Source organism: Perna viridis, chromosome 14 (assembly GCF_037379345.1).
Source record: "Perna viridis isolate PV_CMFRI_1.1 ecotype Kerala chromosome 14, ASM3737934v1, whole genome shotgun sequence".
Lineage (NCBI taxonomy): Eukaryota > Metazoa > Mollusca > Bivalvia > Mytilida > Mytilidae > Perna > Perna viridis.
The window spans coordinates 7,401,913-7,415,069 of NC_142458.1; the positions used below are offsets into that span (position 1 = coordinate 7,401,913).

The 13,157-nt window shown below is 33.8% G+C and overlaps 1 pseudogene; it reads left to right on the forward strand.

Moving 5' to 3' along the window:
- The first annotated feature begins 1,044 nt into the window (after positions 1-1,044).
- LOC148597981 (uncharacterized) lies at positions 1,045-5,613 on the forward strand (annotated as a pseudogene).
- The last annotated feature ends 7,544 nt before the right edge of the window (positions 5,614-13,157 follow it).

Here is a 13,157-nt window from a genome sequence, read left to right on the forward strand (position 1 = left end):
TTTTTTTTTTTTTTTTTTTTGACTGATGAAAATTTTTAAATGATCAGTTTGTTGTTGCGATTGGTTTCAGACAGTTGTACACATTAAAACAACAAAGTAGTCTGTTTCATGGCCATAAATCCTACAACAGGCAACACATCATTTTGAAAATTTTGGCAAAGGTCCGTCTACTGATGGTGAACAATATTACTCTCGATCAGAATTTGGTTACATTCAACGGTTTTTTGACTTATTTGCAAGAAACTGTATTTCGACCACTTTTCTTCTATTTTTGTAACAGCGGCCATGTTTTTTTCGTCGATCAAAAAACAGTAATACCAACTTTCAAAAACAGCAAAAAAAAAAACATCCTAAAAGGAAAATAACTCCAACGTGTCAACAGATCTTTACAAAATTACATCACAGATAGATCTTATCGTGGTGAACACTTTTACCCCTGTAGAATTTGGTTAATTCTAACGGTTTTGGAGATATATCCAAAAAAACTGCCGTCTGACCGCTTTGTTCTATTTTTTAATAACGGCAGACATGTTTTTTTTTTCACCGATCAAAAATCCATACGGTGATTTTGTCAAGGATACCCTAAAACAGTTATACCAACTTTCATTGAATTCTGTATAGTAGTTTCTGAGGAGATTTTTTTGACGTAATAACAACAAAAACGTGCAAAAAGGGCAATAACTCCAACATGGGTCAACAGATCGTCACCAAAATTACATCACAGATTGATCTCATCATGGTGAACACTTTTACCCATATCAGAATTCGGTTAAACCTAACAGTTTTGGAGATATATGCAAAAAACTGCTGTCTGATCCCTATGTTCTCTGTTTAGAAATGGCAGTCATGTTTTATAACAGATAAAAAATCCACGGCCATTTTGTGCAGGATACTGTAAAGAACAATCATATTGTTTCATCCAAATCCATTAAGTAGTTCCAGAGGAGAATATATGCATTTAAAGAATTGTTAACGACGATGACGACGGACGCCAAATGCAAGTGATGGCAATAACTCACATGGCCTACGACCAGGTGAGCTAAAATGAAGCCGTATGGGGAAGCACATTTTGACCTAAATCTCTGCCATTACGTCGCTGAGGTGGTTCAGTGGATGGCAGAAGATCATGTGCTTAGACCACGTTATTTCAAATTCCTCTAGGTGAGTTTCAAAAATCTTCTCTTCAACCATAAAAAAGTGGACAAAAATTAGCATTTTCTAATATTAAAGTGATTTCCCAATATTACAAATTCATTTTCTATTATTACAAATGAGATTTCTTATATCACAAAACACGTTTTAAATATTAAAAATTCATTTTTTAATATTAAAAAATCATTTTTGGATATTAAAAATTCAATTGAATTTCTAATAATAAAAAAAATACTTTTGAATATTAGAAATTGATTTTGTAATATTAGAAAATTGATTTATTGTAATCAATTATGATTTTTTAATATTAGAAAATTATTTTGTAATATTAAAAAATGTGACTGATTTTGCAATATTGCGACGTGATTTTCTAATATTACAAATTCATTTTCTAATATTACAAATTCAATTTGTAATATTACAAAATGTGTGATGTTTTATAATATTACTAAATCAGGAATTTGTAATATTAGAAAATAAATTTTTAATGTTACAAAATGAATTTCTAATATTAAAAAAACTTTTCTAATTTAAAAAAAATCCTTTTGTAATATTAAAAATTCATTTTCTAATATTACAAAGTATTGATTTTTGTCCACTTTGGCCTACCATACGTTTGTACTTTTCAAATTTTACATCAATCTCATGTAAGCATCAAAGTGACAGAGTAGTTCCATTCTGTGTCAGAGAAAAGCTTGAAATGCTTTGGTGAAATTGAATATGATACAAACATATCACTGATTTCAAAAGTTATATTCCTTACCCTAGAGCTACCTCCTTAAGATGACGGATTTTGGTAACCCTATTCTTTTCATTTCCTAGATTGTCCTAAAAATTGATTCAGGAACCCAGTGGGTTGATATTCATCGCGAGGTTAGTACAGGTTTGACCAGTCAAATTATGGGTGATTTGATAGAATTTGATACGATATCATAGAAAGCTGTCAAAACCGAACCATCTTTGGGACTGCAAAATTTGTTCATTTTAAGTAGCAGTCTTTATAAAGGTCAGACAGAAGGTGATTCATACATGTCAAAAACCCACCAAGTTCAGTTTTATTTCTTGTTTAGGATCAGTTATAGACCACATCACAAGTCTTTGTTTTTCATTTGGTTGTTGGACATTTGAGATAAAAATTATATAAATTGTACACGAAATTAGTACTTTGCAAGAGTTTTTGTTCTTAATTTTGTCATATTTGGTTGATGTTACATATAGTTGGAGATAAATGTATGATCTTCTCAAAAATGCAGATCCGAAAACAGAAATGATTACCATTCTGTAAAAAATCTGGCAAATGTAGATTTAAAAAGCACCGTCCGTTCGGTGGGTTGTTATGTCTGAATTTTATATGGACCGGTACTTAAGTAGGTGTTCGATTTACAAAGGTTCAAATTGCATTGTAACTGATTATGAAAAGACTTCAGAAAGTTTATTTTACGGCCGACCTTAAGTTCGAAGGTGGAGGTATGCCATGGACCCCCCCCCCCCCCCAACTCCCAATTTTGTGGGAACATTAATATTGTTAATTGGGCAAAAATAAATTAATGAAAGCTTGGATTTCTCTCTTTTTTCTGGAGCCATCTATTAAAAGTCAGTGGATTCGCCCTTGAAAATTCAAATTACTTTTTTTTTCAATTTATTAATTCAAACAATTTCTTTTTTTAATGTTTGAATTGAGAAAATATTGTTTCTTTTTTTTTCTTTTTTTTCACGGTAAGAAAATAGAATAGGGTTATCTTTCTTCCATTATCATTTTAATATGTATTAATGAATCTGAATAACCCTTCTGTGAAATTAATTTCACCTGTTGACTTTTATTTTAATAAAAGGTATTACGATTGATAGTATCACAGTGCGCACGCTTGTGTACCCTGATATTTTCCCTTTTTCACTAAATTGGTTATTGATAAAAACAGGACTTCCTAATGATTAATTATGTATAATCCTCAGAGTTGTTTGTGTGTCCCTTTCAATAATTCTTCTAAATGTTGAAATGGTATCAAACTACTACGTCATATATGCAAATGATGGTAACACATTGTCGAAAATAAATACATGTATGAGGGGAAAAACATATCAGTTAAATTAACAAAATTTCAAGTGGACTGTTGCATGATATAATAGCGAACGTAAACGTCAGTAGACCCTTTTGTAAGTTGGTGAGCATGCTCAATACACAATGATCTACTGATCCAGAGGTGGGAGCAGGGGGTTGGCATCCCCCTTTTTTATTAGAAATTTTGTCATTTTCATGTGTAAAATTGACAAAAATGGCTAATAATGACCTAGCATCTCCTTTTTCTGAGGAACCCCGACTGGCACCCTTCCTTTTCAAAGTGTCTGAATCCGACCCCTGCCGCTGACAGGCCTGCGTGGGTGCCCGTTTCGGTGATTTCCAGTTTTTTTTATATAATCAACCAAACTTTTCGAGTATAAAGGATGACCGCCTTTGTAATCAATCAATCAACCAGTCACTTTTCTTTCACAGGTTAACAACCACGACAGAGTCGTTGTCGGAGGAAGCGCTCACACAGTTGTTGTAGGTGGATGGACTCTCGGAGGGGGTTAATATTTCTGAAAATTATTATTATAACCCCACTACATTTAAGTGGATGGTTTATTGGAATCACCTTGTCCGTCCGTCCGTCATTTTGTGCGTCAAAATTTTGTTGCAATCATCTAGACTCCGATTGGATGGATTGAATTTGTTATTCAAATTTTGTATCCGGCTTCATATAGATGCGGCACCTAGTTGTGAACCGGTTTTGGTTGCCGTCAGATATCAGCTACTGTTTTGTGAGACTTTCCCGTTTTTCACTATATGGAATAATAGAAATAGTGTTTGTCACAAAAATCTTGACTCTCCCAATGGACGGAATGATTTCAAATTTGGTACATGTATATGGCTTTATATAGATGTGGTATACGTTTTAAGCGAATTTCTTTGCAGTTTGATATCAACTACCTGCATACATGTAAATGGATGTATTCCCTTGTCATATAGCAGTCTTATATTCGGTGTGGACGGACATGACAACATCAGTTTATTAGAGATGGTCGATACAGACGGAAGACTCATTTTTGCAGACGACAGTTCATTTCAAATAGCATATATTCGCAACAAAATTTTCTTATCATTATGCCCATGTAGCGCATTTTAGGATCAATTTATTTGACGCTTAAAATGAACATCAGAGAGAAAATTATAATTATAATATTGATGCCTGACCAACCGAAAAAAGTCCGGTCTATGTATTTAGATCACAATATGAATCCCGGGAAATATTGGTTTTTAGTTTACGTTCTCTCTTTTAAGAATTTGTATGAAGTATTTTTTTACTGCAAAAGGTCAAACCGGACGAGATTTTTCGAGAAGAATATGCTAGAAATAAAAAAAAGCTTTTCTTGGAAATGAAGAAAAAAAGGCACATGTAAGAAGGTTTTTTCTTAAGAGTCGTTGGGTCGATAAACAGCAGAGCATTTTTAGGGATGGCCTTTAGATTTTCGTTTCGGAGTTGGGCTTACCCACAAAAATGGTTTTGCACATCATTGGAAAGTCCATGTCATTTATGAAAAATTTAGACAGGCCCTAAATTTACGGCAATATCCATTAGTAATTGTTTTGGATTTATTTATATATGTCAAATACAATATTTTTCAGCAAATATTTATTTTTAAGGTCACAGTCCTATATCCGGTGTGGTCGTTCTAGGAGTCGACAGTTTATTGGAGGTAGAGATGGTCGCAGCAGACGGCAGAATCGTTGTTGCAGACGACGGTTCAACGCACATTACTTATCCGAACGGCACATCTAAAACGTTATCGAATGATGACATCTTTTTGGGCTTTAAGCGGAGGCGGTGGGGGCACATATGGGATTGTTACGAAATTTAATTTAAAATGCATTTCCCGCCAAATTCCATGGTGAAATTTACATGCGATTACCCAATTATTCACAAGAACGGAACGAGGGTTGGAAACAGTATTTTTGCTAACTTCTTTCCGAACATGCCTCCTGAATGGGGTGGGTACATCTTGATGAGCGCCACCTCCAAATGGTTGACGGATCTTATATACAAAGACGGGTTAGCCTGAAGTACTCTTCTATTTTTGAACCATTTCTTTGACTACGAATCACCTTCGAGGTCGTACATTGACTCAATTTTTAATTTTGGTGGTTTAGCGAGATTCTGTTTTTACGAGAACGTTTCAAGTTTCTGGGAGTACGAAAAGAATGTCACTGATACTATATACAAACGTAATGTCATTCTTGGAACTCTGATGCAGAAAAACAGCTTCTCAGATAAATGGGTTGATTTTGTCATCGACTTCGTACTTCGTGCATACTATCAACAGTGGATTGCAGTTACAAGTTCCTCAGGCATACTTCTAGGAGGTAAAAAATCCTTTATTGTAAAATTAATCAACGATCTCAGTTTTTATTGAATTCTCCTTCAACGACATAATACCCTCTTCCATATTTACTTTGTATCACTCCGCCATGGCTAACCAACTAAATGATGTTCATTTTTAGCGTGCTCGACTCGACTGCTGGTCGTCGGTTCGATCCCCGACGGAATCACACCAAATACTTAAAAATTTTTGGCTACTGCTTCTGGTATTTAAAAGATATAGTAGTAATATTTGTTATTCGATATCTGTACACCCTGCGACACTCTGTACTTAAACCCCGCCTTTTAATGCAAAATAGTTTAGTTGACCCTTTTGCGCTAACGTTGGGGTAGTCGATGAGCATGCTGCGTAGAGCATGCTCAAATATACACTTCCGCGAGGAAAATGCTGTTGTTCTACCCAAGCTCTACCTCGCGGAAGTGTATATTGAGCATGCTCACCAACTTACCACAAAAGGGTCTGTACAAGAGTTATAGATAGCTTCGGAGGATTTATAATGCGTAGTGTTCATGCCTATTGAATATTTTAATTTCAGAACCTATAAGGTAGCGGAATAATACATGGTGAATAAGGAAGCGTTTACTTTGAGTGAATATGGGAGATCGACTTCTTTAAAAAAAAAATAGTTAATTAATTTTATGTATATTCCAATCTATACAGCCGCTGAAATAGATCAAAATGACGTAATCAAGGTAAAAACGGTATCCAATACTGAAAGGGAGTCAGAACCCCAAAATTGTTTGAATGATATATAAAAAAAGTAGTGCATTGATACATGGATATTTAATAAATTTTATATCTTGTAGCTAATAAGCTGACTCGTTCGTGAGATATTTTCAAAATTCATGCAATATTACTCTACTTAAATATGCCATTCTTGCCCACTCCCTCTGGAGTATTGGGCGACTGGGTTTTATACCAACATATGTACCATGTTTTTGATAGTTCTGTTTTGTTTTGTTTTGTTTGTTTTGTTTTGTTTTTAGAATTTTTCGCTCAGCCTCCTCCACAAATCAAATGCCAGCTTTCCGTATAACGTAATAGATAACACGTTAGCATGTAAATTCTGTTTTTTAAGGTTGTGAAAATCCTAACAAGACGTGTATTTCTTTCCAGTGTATTTTATTAATTTGCGTGAAGAGGCTGGCACCGGTGTAGTATTAAAGAATGCGCCAGTAAAAACGTTGAAATAGCAAATTTACAGTACACAGGGAATCGTTTTTGTTTTTGTTGTTTGTTTTTATTTATTATTTATTTGTGACAGACCTGGACTTTTTAATGCTGTTCGTATTTTTAACTGTACATTGTACATAAACTATGTTTTTTTGCAATTTTCACAGTTACTGTACGTAGTTTATAACGTAATTCCATTTTTTGAGCATGTTAATTAAACAATCCATACAGATGAGATCGGTTCTAACCTCTCACAAAACTGTCATAAAAATTTAATAAAAAAACAGTTCTACGACAGATTTAGAATAGTTCTAGAGCCAGCTTTTCTGATAGCTCTAGCACTAGAGCCGAAACTGCTAGAACTGTCAGAAGAGCTGGCTCTAATAGCAGAACTGGTTCTTGTACTGTTTTAGGACATTTTTAGAACTGTGCTAGAACGAGCTTTTGACAGTTCCCCTAAGAGTTTAGAACTTATCTGTATTTCGGTCGCCACAAATTTAAACACGTTTTTTTTTCCAACTAAAAAATAAAACTTATTCAATAACCCATTTTTGGGGGGTTTTAAAAAGTCATAATTTTTCGAATAATATGTACAGTTCTCAATAAACTAACAAACTTTTAACAGAGGTCTTTCTGTCGATAATGTAAATCATGCTAATAATATCTAAATACATTTTTCATAGGTAAACTTTATGTGGAAAAGTTTTATGCAATTATACTTCGCAATAAATGTACTCTTTAATGTGTATCAAATGAAATTAATTATAAACTCTCGTTATTTACATTATTTATTAATGTGCACTGTACTTAAAAGATGTGAAGTTCTTTTTCTTTATTATTTATTTTTTATTCTTAGTTGGCATGTTATTAAATAAAAGCCTTAATATTGCCTTGAATGCGGGAGATCTAGAGTTTGACTTGCCTTGAGTGTGGGAGATCTAGAGTTTGACTTGCCTTGAGTGCGGGAGATCTAGAGTTTGACTTGCCTTGAGTGTGGGAGTTCTAGAGTTTGACTTGCCTTGAGTTCGGGAGTTCTAGAGTTTGATACCCTGCCGAGGCTAAAGATCAAATACATGAAGGTTCATGATGGAATACGCTCAACGAAATAGAAGCATGTATAAATATCGACTCAAATGTTATTTTTTTAACGATGAAAACTGAAATGTTTAATCATTCTGATTGGAAATAGCTGTTTTTCTTTCTTCTTGTAAAAATGGAATTAAAGGGAACAATATTGCAAAAAGAGCAAAAATCATGGATAACGAATAGACAAAGAAAAGAAACATACATAGCAGGAACATGAAAGATTAATCAAGAGAACCAAGATTCAAGCGGAAATCAAAATAATGTGTTCAAGAATAAAGACTTGACAGGAAAACAGAAACACACATAACAATGCACTCGGCGGGTGTTTCCAGAAAAGCAGAGGACGCTTATCGTACCATGCTCCCAGTTTTTAGTGGAGTCCGAGTTGCTCATTTACTTTTGTTACTTTATATGATTGATTTTAGTTACTTTATGTTCTTTGTTGTGTATGTCTGTTTTCCATGTCTGGTCTTTATCCCTGGATTACATTCTTGTGATTACCGCTATGACCTTGGTTCCCTTGATTACTCTTTTTAACAGTCAATTTAACTGCATATGAAAATTTCCAGATTATACTGCACTTTATTACATCTGTAATTGGGTTTCAAGTAAAAGATTATTATTCTTTTAGATTTTCGTGGCACCTGACGATAGATCCTAACGATATTGTTAAAATATTAAAAATCATGTGTAATTATAACGCAAATATATTTATATCATATTTTTTTCATGTGATATAGTTGATTGATTGTTTGTTTGTTTGTTGGGGTTTAACGTCCGAGCAGCAATATTTCAGCTATATTCAGACAATGAACATGAAATGGATGATAAAATGAACATGAAATGAAAAAGAAAGGATGAGACACAAGGATAATAGGGTCGACAAATTTTGATTGCCACTGGAAAAAGGGGGGATGGGTAAGGTCGGGCAATTTATCCTCCTGTGGCGCAAAGGTTCCTACTCCTATCGAATACCACAGCAGGGTTCTTTAACGTGCGAGGAACATGGCATCTTTCCCAACACGGTGCACCACTATGGTTTGCGGTCAGGTTTTCCGTATTATAGCCTGACAACCCCAGCATGTAACACGCCAGGGGTACCCCATTCCACCACCTGGGGCACACATCCCAGTTGCTCTGTGGGCAGAGCGCCTAGCCCCCGGCTAGGTTTCTGAGCACTATTTAGTCGCCTTATACGACAAGCCTAGCGCTGCTGCAGGCCTATTCTTTCAACACCCGGACCTGCACGGGGCATGATATAGAAAAATTAAAAGCCTGATGTAAAAAAAAAAAATTCAAATTTCATGTCCGTAGCAACGTTCCTAGCAACCACGTTCCCAAACATGTTTTGCATTTAGAAGAGTAGATATCATATCACAGTACTTAAATCATACTTAGATGCTAGACTGCTGCATAAGTATAAAATAGTCTTACAAAAAGGCACAAATTAGATATTTATATGACCCCCACCCCCAATCCTTTTTATACCTCAAGATGCACCTATCAACTGTTTTTGTTGGAGAGTATGTCTGTTCTAAATCCATGTTTGAAACGTTACAGTTAAGCCATTAGGACATAATATGATCATATCATTGAACTATTTAAAGTAAATAAAGGTTAAAATACCTTAACTTTCAGCTAAAATATTTAACTTTTTTTTCAGGAAATAGTAGATGTGCGTTACCGTGGCAACCAACAATTTAAAACATGTAAAAGAAAGTTGCATGATTGCTTATGAACTCATAGGCTATTAGTACGTTGTAATAACAATATATAATCATCAACACAATTTACACCATACCGTATTGTGGGTTATTTGGGCGAACGTAAAACTTGTCAAATCTGAAACAAAAGGTAGAGGAAAAAAATTGACGAATGCTAAGTGGTGCATTTAGTATTATAGCCCAGAATAAATGTTTTGCGGAATTTATTTATCTTTAGACAGTCCGCAAAATACGGTGAAATTAACGCTGTACGAAAATTACCCGATGAATTGTATTAATGTCTACGTTTTGATAATTGTGCATCTGAAGCAAAATTTTATTGCAGACATTAATTCAAAAACATTACACTCATTAACTTTAACGTATTTTAAAGGAAAAGAAGACAGAAGTCTGGCCTATTGTTTTGAAATGATTTATCCCCCTTGGGACTTGAAGCATCGTGATTCAATTTTGTTTTATTAGGATACATTTAACCTTGGTCCACAAAACTACCGAAGTGCCATTTAAATATTTGCATGTGAAATAGTACCTCAATATGTATTACATAGATTACGAAGTGTTCAATACATGTTTATTGATCACCGATTGGGGTACCCAAATAGGGCATTTCTATTCATGTAATTGAAACGAAAATTAGTAGTAAATTGAAGCAGATTTTTTTTCATATAACGCAAGTTTTCTGAAATTTCTGGCTCATTTAAGATAAAATTCAGAAGTATAGACATAATAATTGCGAATTCTTTGAATGATATTTTCAAATCACTAGGACGGTCAGAAGTATCACAAAGTGATGACCTATATATTTTGGAATGGGTCATGATCTATCCACATGTTTGGACACTTTGAAAGAATAAAGATAAATGTACCAACATGTTGAATTAGTACTGCATTAATAGAGGTGTAGCTTACTGATTTATTAACTTGACAAAATTTAGATCCTGGATATTTACATGAAACATTTTGAAGAAAATGAGCACCCATTACTTGATGATAAATATGATAATAACAAATTATTCCTATAAAGGGAATTTTAAACTGATTTCGTCTACCACGGACGTGACATCTTATGAGCAACTCAGAAGGTGTTTCTAGAAATTAAAGCTGAGGACGCTTACCCTTCCAATGCACCTGGCCTCTCCTGCGAATTGAAAATCATAATTCCTCACTTACATTAGTTTCTATGTGTGTCTAATGTCTTTCAAATTGGTATCTTCGGATAATGTATTTGTTAAATTACCGCTTGGGTCCTTGTTCTCTTGATTTCTCTTTAAGATATCTTTAAATTAAGTGTCCTGCACTATTTATAAAAAAAAATGCTAAATGTGCTGTTTTAATGTGAAACGTTGGATGCATTTACTTTACTATAATGTTCTTTACAGTCAAAATATTGGTTATACTTATCAACAAAGGGAATCGATAATGTGAAAAATGCACACGAACCAAAAAGACAAATTCTACAACCAGACAATGACATTATCTGATATTCAGAAAATGTACGTTATAAATAAAAAGGATCATGGCAATTTTCAACCACCGACACTTGTCTTATCAATTAGTTTAACTCTCATTCTAATCGGACCTGAAACTAAAATACACACTTTTTTAATGTATATACTTGTTTTATATTCATTGCCCTTGCAATAATGAATTTTTAATAGAGATGAGATGAGCAAGTTTTGATCCATTTAAAACGTACGCGATTTCTTCCCTGCTCTTACCCTTACCCTACCGGTGCACCTTGTCCAAGTTTTCAGTGGCGTCCGAGTTGCTCATTTGCTTTTGTTACTTTGTATGTATTTTTAGTTACTTTATGTTCTTTGTTGTGTATGTCTGTTTTCCATGTCTGGTCTTTGTCCCTGGATTACATTCTTTTGATTACCGCTATAACCTTGGTTCCCTTGATTACTCTTTCTTAAAAATAATCAACAAGAACTGAACAAGGTTATAACCCGAAAAGGCAAAAAAATGTTTCCAAGATTTATGTCTCTCTTTCTAACAGCTACAGACATGTCTTTCGGAATTCTGAACATTATTTAAATCCAACGTTGTTTGACAATCCGGAGTCGTCGCGATCATTTAAAATAACTCATTTTTTATTGAAATTACCAGATCCGTACATTTTCTGAGAGAGCAATCTGCAGCGTCTACATCGAGTTTCGATCAACAGATGCTGTATTGGGCTTCATGGTAGACGGTGAAGTCAATTAAACTAATTAATGTGAAGACGAAGAAAAGTACCATTGGTTCTTTCCATATGCGGATGATGCATTAATTTTGTAAAGAAGGTGAAAAGGATATTAAATGTAATGGTTATATAAAGATTGATGCATCAAAATATTCACAAGTAATAAAACGAAATGTTACATCGATTTTAATTAATGTTTAAGAAATGTGCGTATGACAAATTTATCTTATATCTCAATATTTAAAAGATAGATACGTTTTTTGACATTTGTATTTGTAGACAGGTTTGTTTAAAAAAATATATGTCCATTGTTCCCTTATATTAAATAAAACTGTTATCTAAAAATGATATAACATTAGTATAACTTCTTGCTTTTTTTTCACTGTTTTTTTTTTTTCGGCTGGTATGGTATACATATTTTTCATTCTTTTATATTAGTCATGGCGACTGAATCATATATTTTATTTAATAAATGTAATTAAAAAAAATTACAAGAAACCGTGGAATTTTTGCGGAAGAGCCGTCGCGCGAAAATTAAGCTGTCGTGAAAATTTTCGTCGAAGAACGTCATAGCAAAATTTTCAAATTTGGGGACAATTGCGAATTCAAAACTGTGCGAATGTATATTAATTGCAGAAACCTCACAAAAAAGACGGCACGAAAATTTTACGGTTTTCATTATACAGATGTTAATTAATGTTAATGAAAAAAATGTTAAATAAAGACAGATCACTACTATAGTGAGAAGTTTATGTTTGCTCTTATATAATTTAAGAAATGAAGCTTTACAATAAATCCATAAAGACATTCCAATTAATTTGAATTAATATTACAAATTTCGATATTTCCTTTCCTCTTTTGTCTACCACGGACTTGACTGTTGTATGAGCAACTCGGCGGCGGGTTTTTTTTCTAGAAAAGCAGAGGACGCCTTACCGGTGCACCTGGTCCATGCTCCCAGTTTTTAGTGGAGTCCGAGTTGCTCATTTGCTTGTTTTAATTTGTATGTATGATTTTAGTTACTTTATGTTGTGTATATCTGTTTTCCATGTCTGGTCTTTGTCCCTGGATACATTCTTTTGATTACTGCTATATCCTCAGTTCCCTTGATTACTCTTTCGATATGTTGTTTTTCATAATGAGTAACCTCTCAAAAGAAGCATATGAACCTAATACTTAGGAAGTTAAAGATACCAAAAAAGTAGTACTTACAAGTGATACTCAAAAACAAACAAAAAATAACGAATTGGAAGCTACATCCGACACTGCTGTATTATACAATTTAAATAAGTTCTTACTCGATATTTAAAAAAAACTGTAAATGCAAAATTAACCCGTTTGGAACCTTCCATGTTCGGTACAGTCTATTAAGGCAACCAAATCATAATCCTTTCAATATTTAAGACCTATACATTTGATTT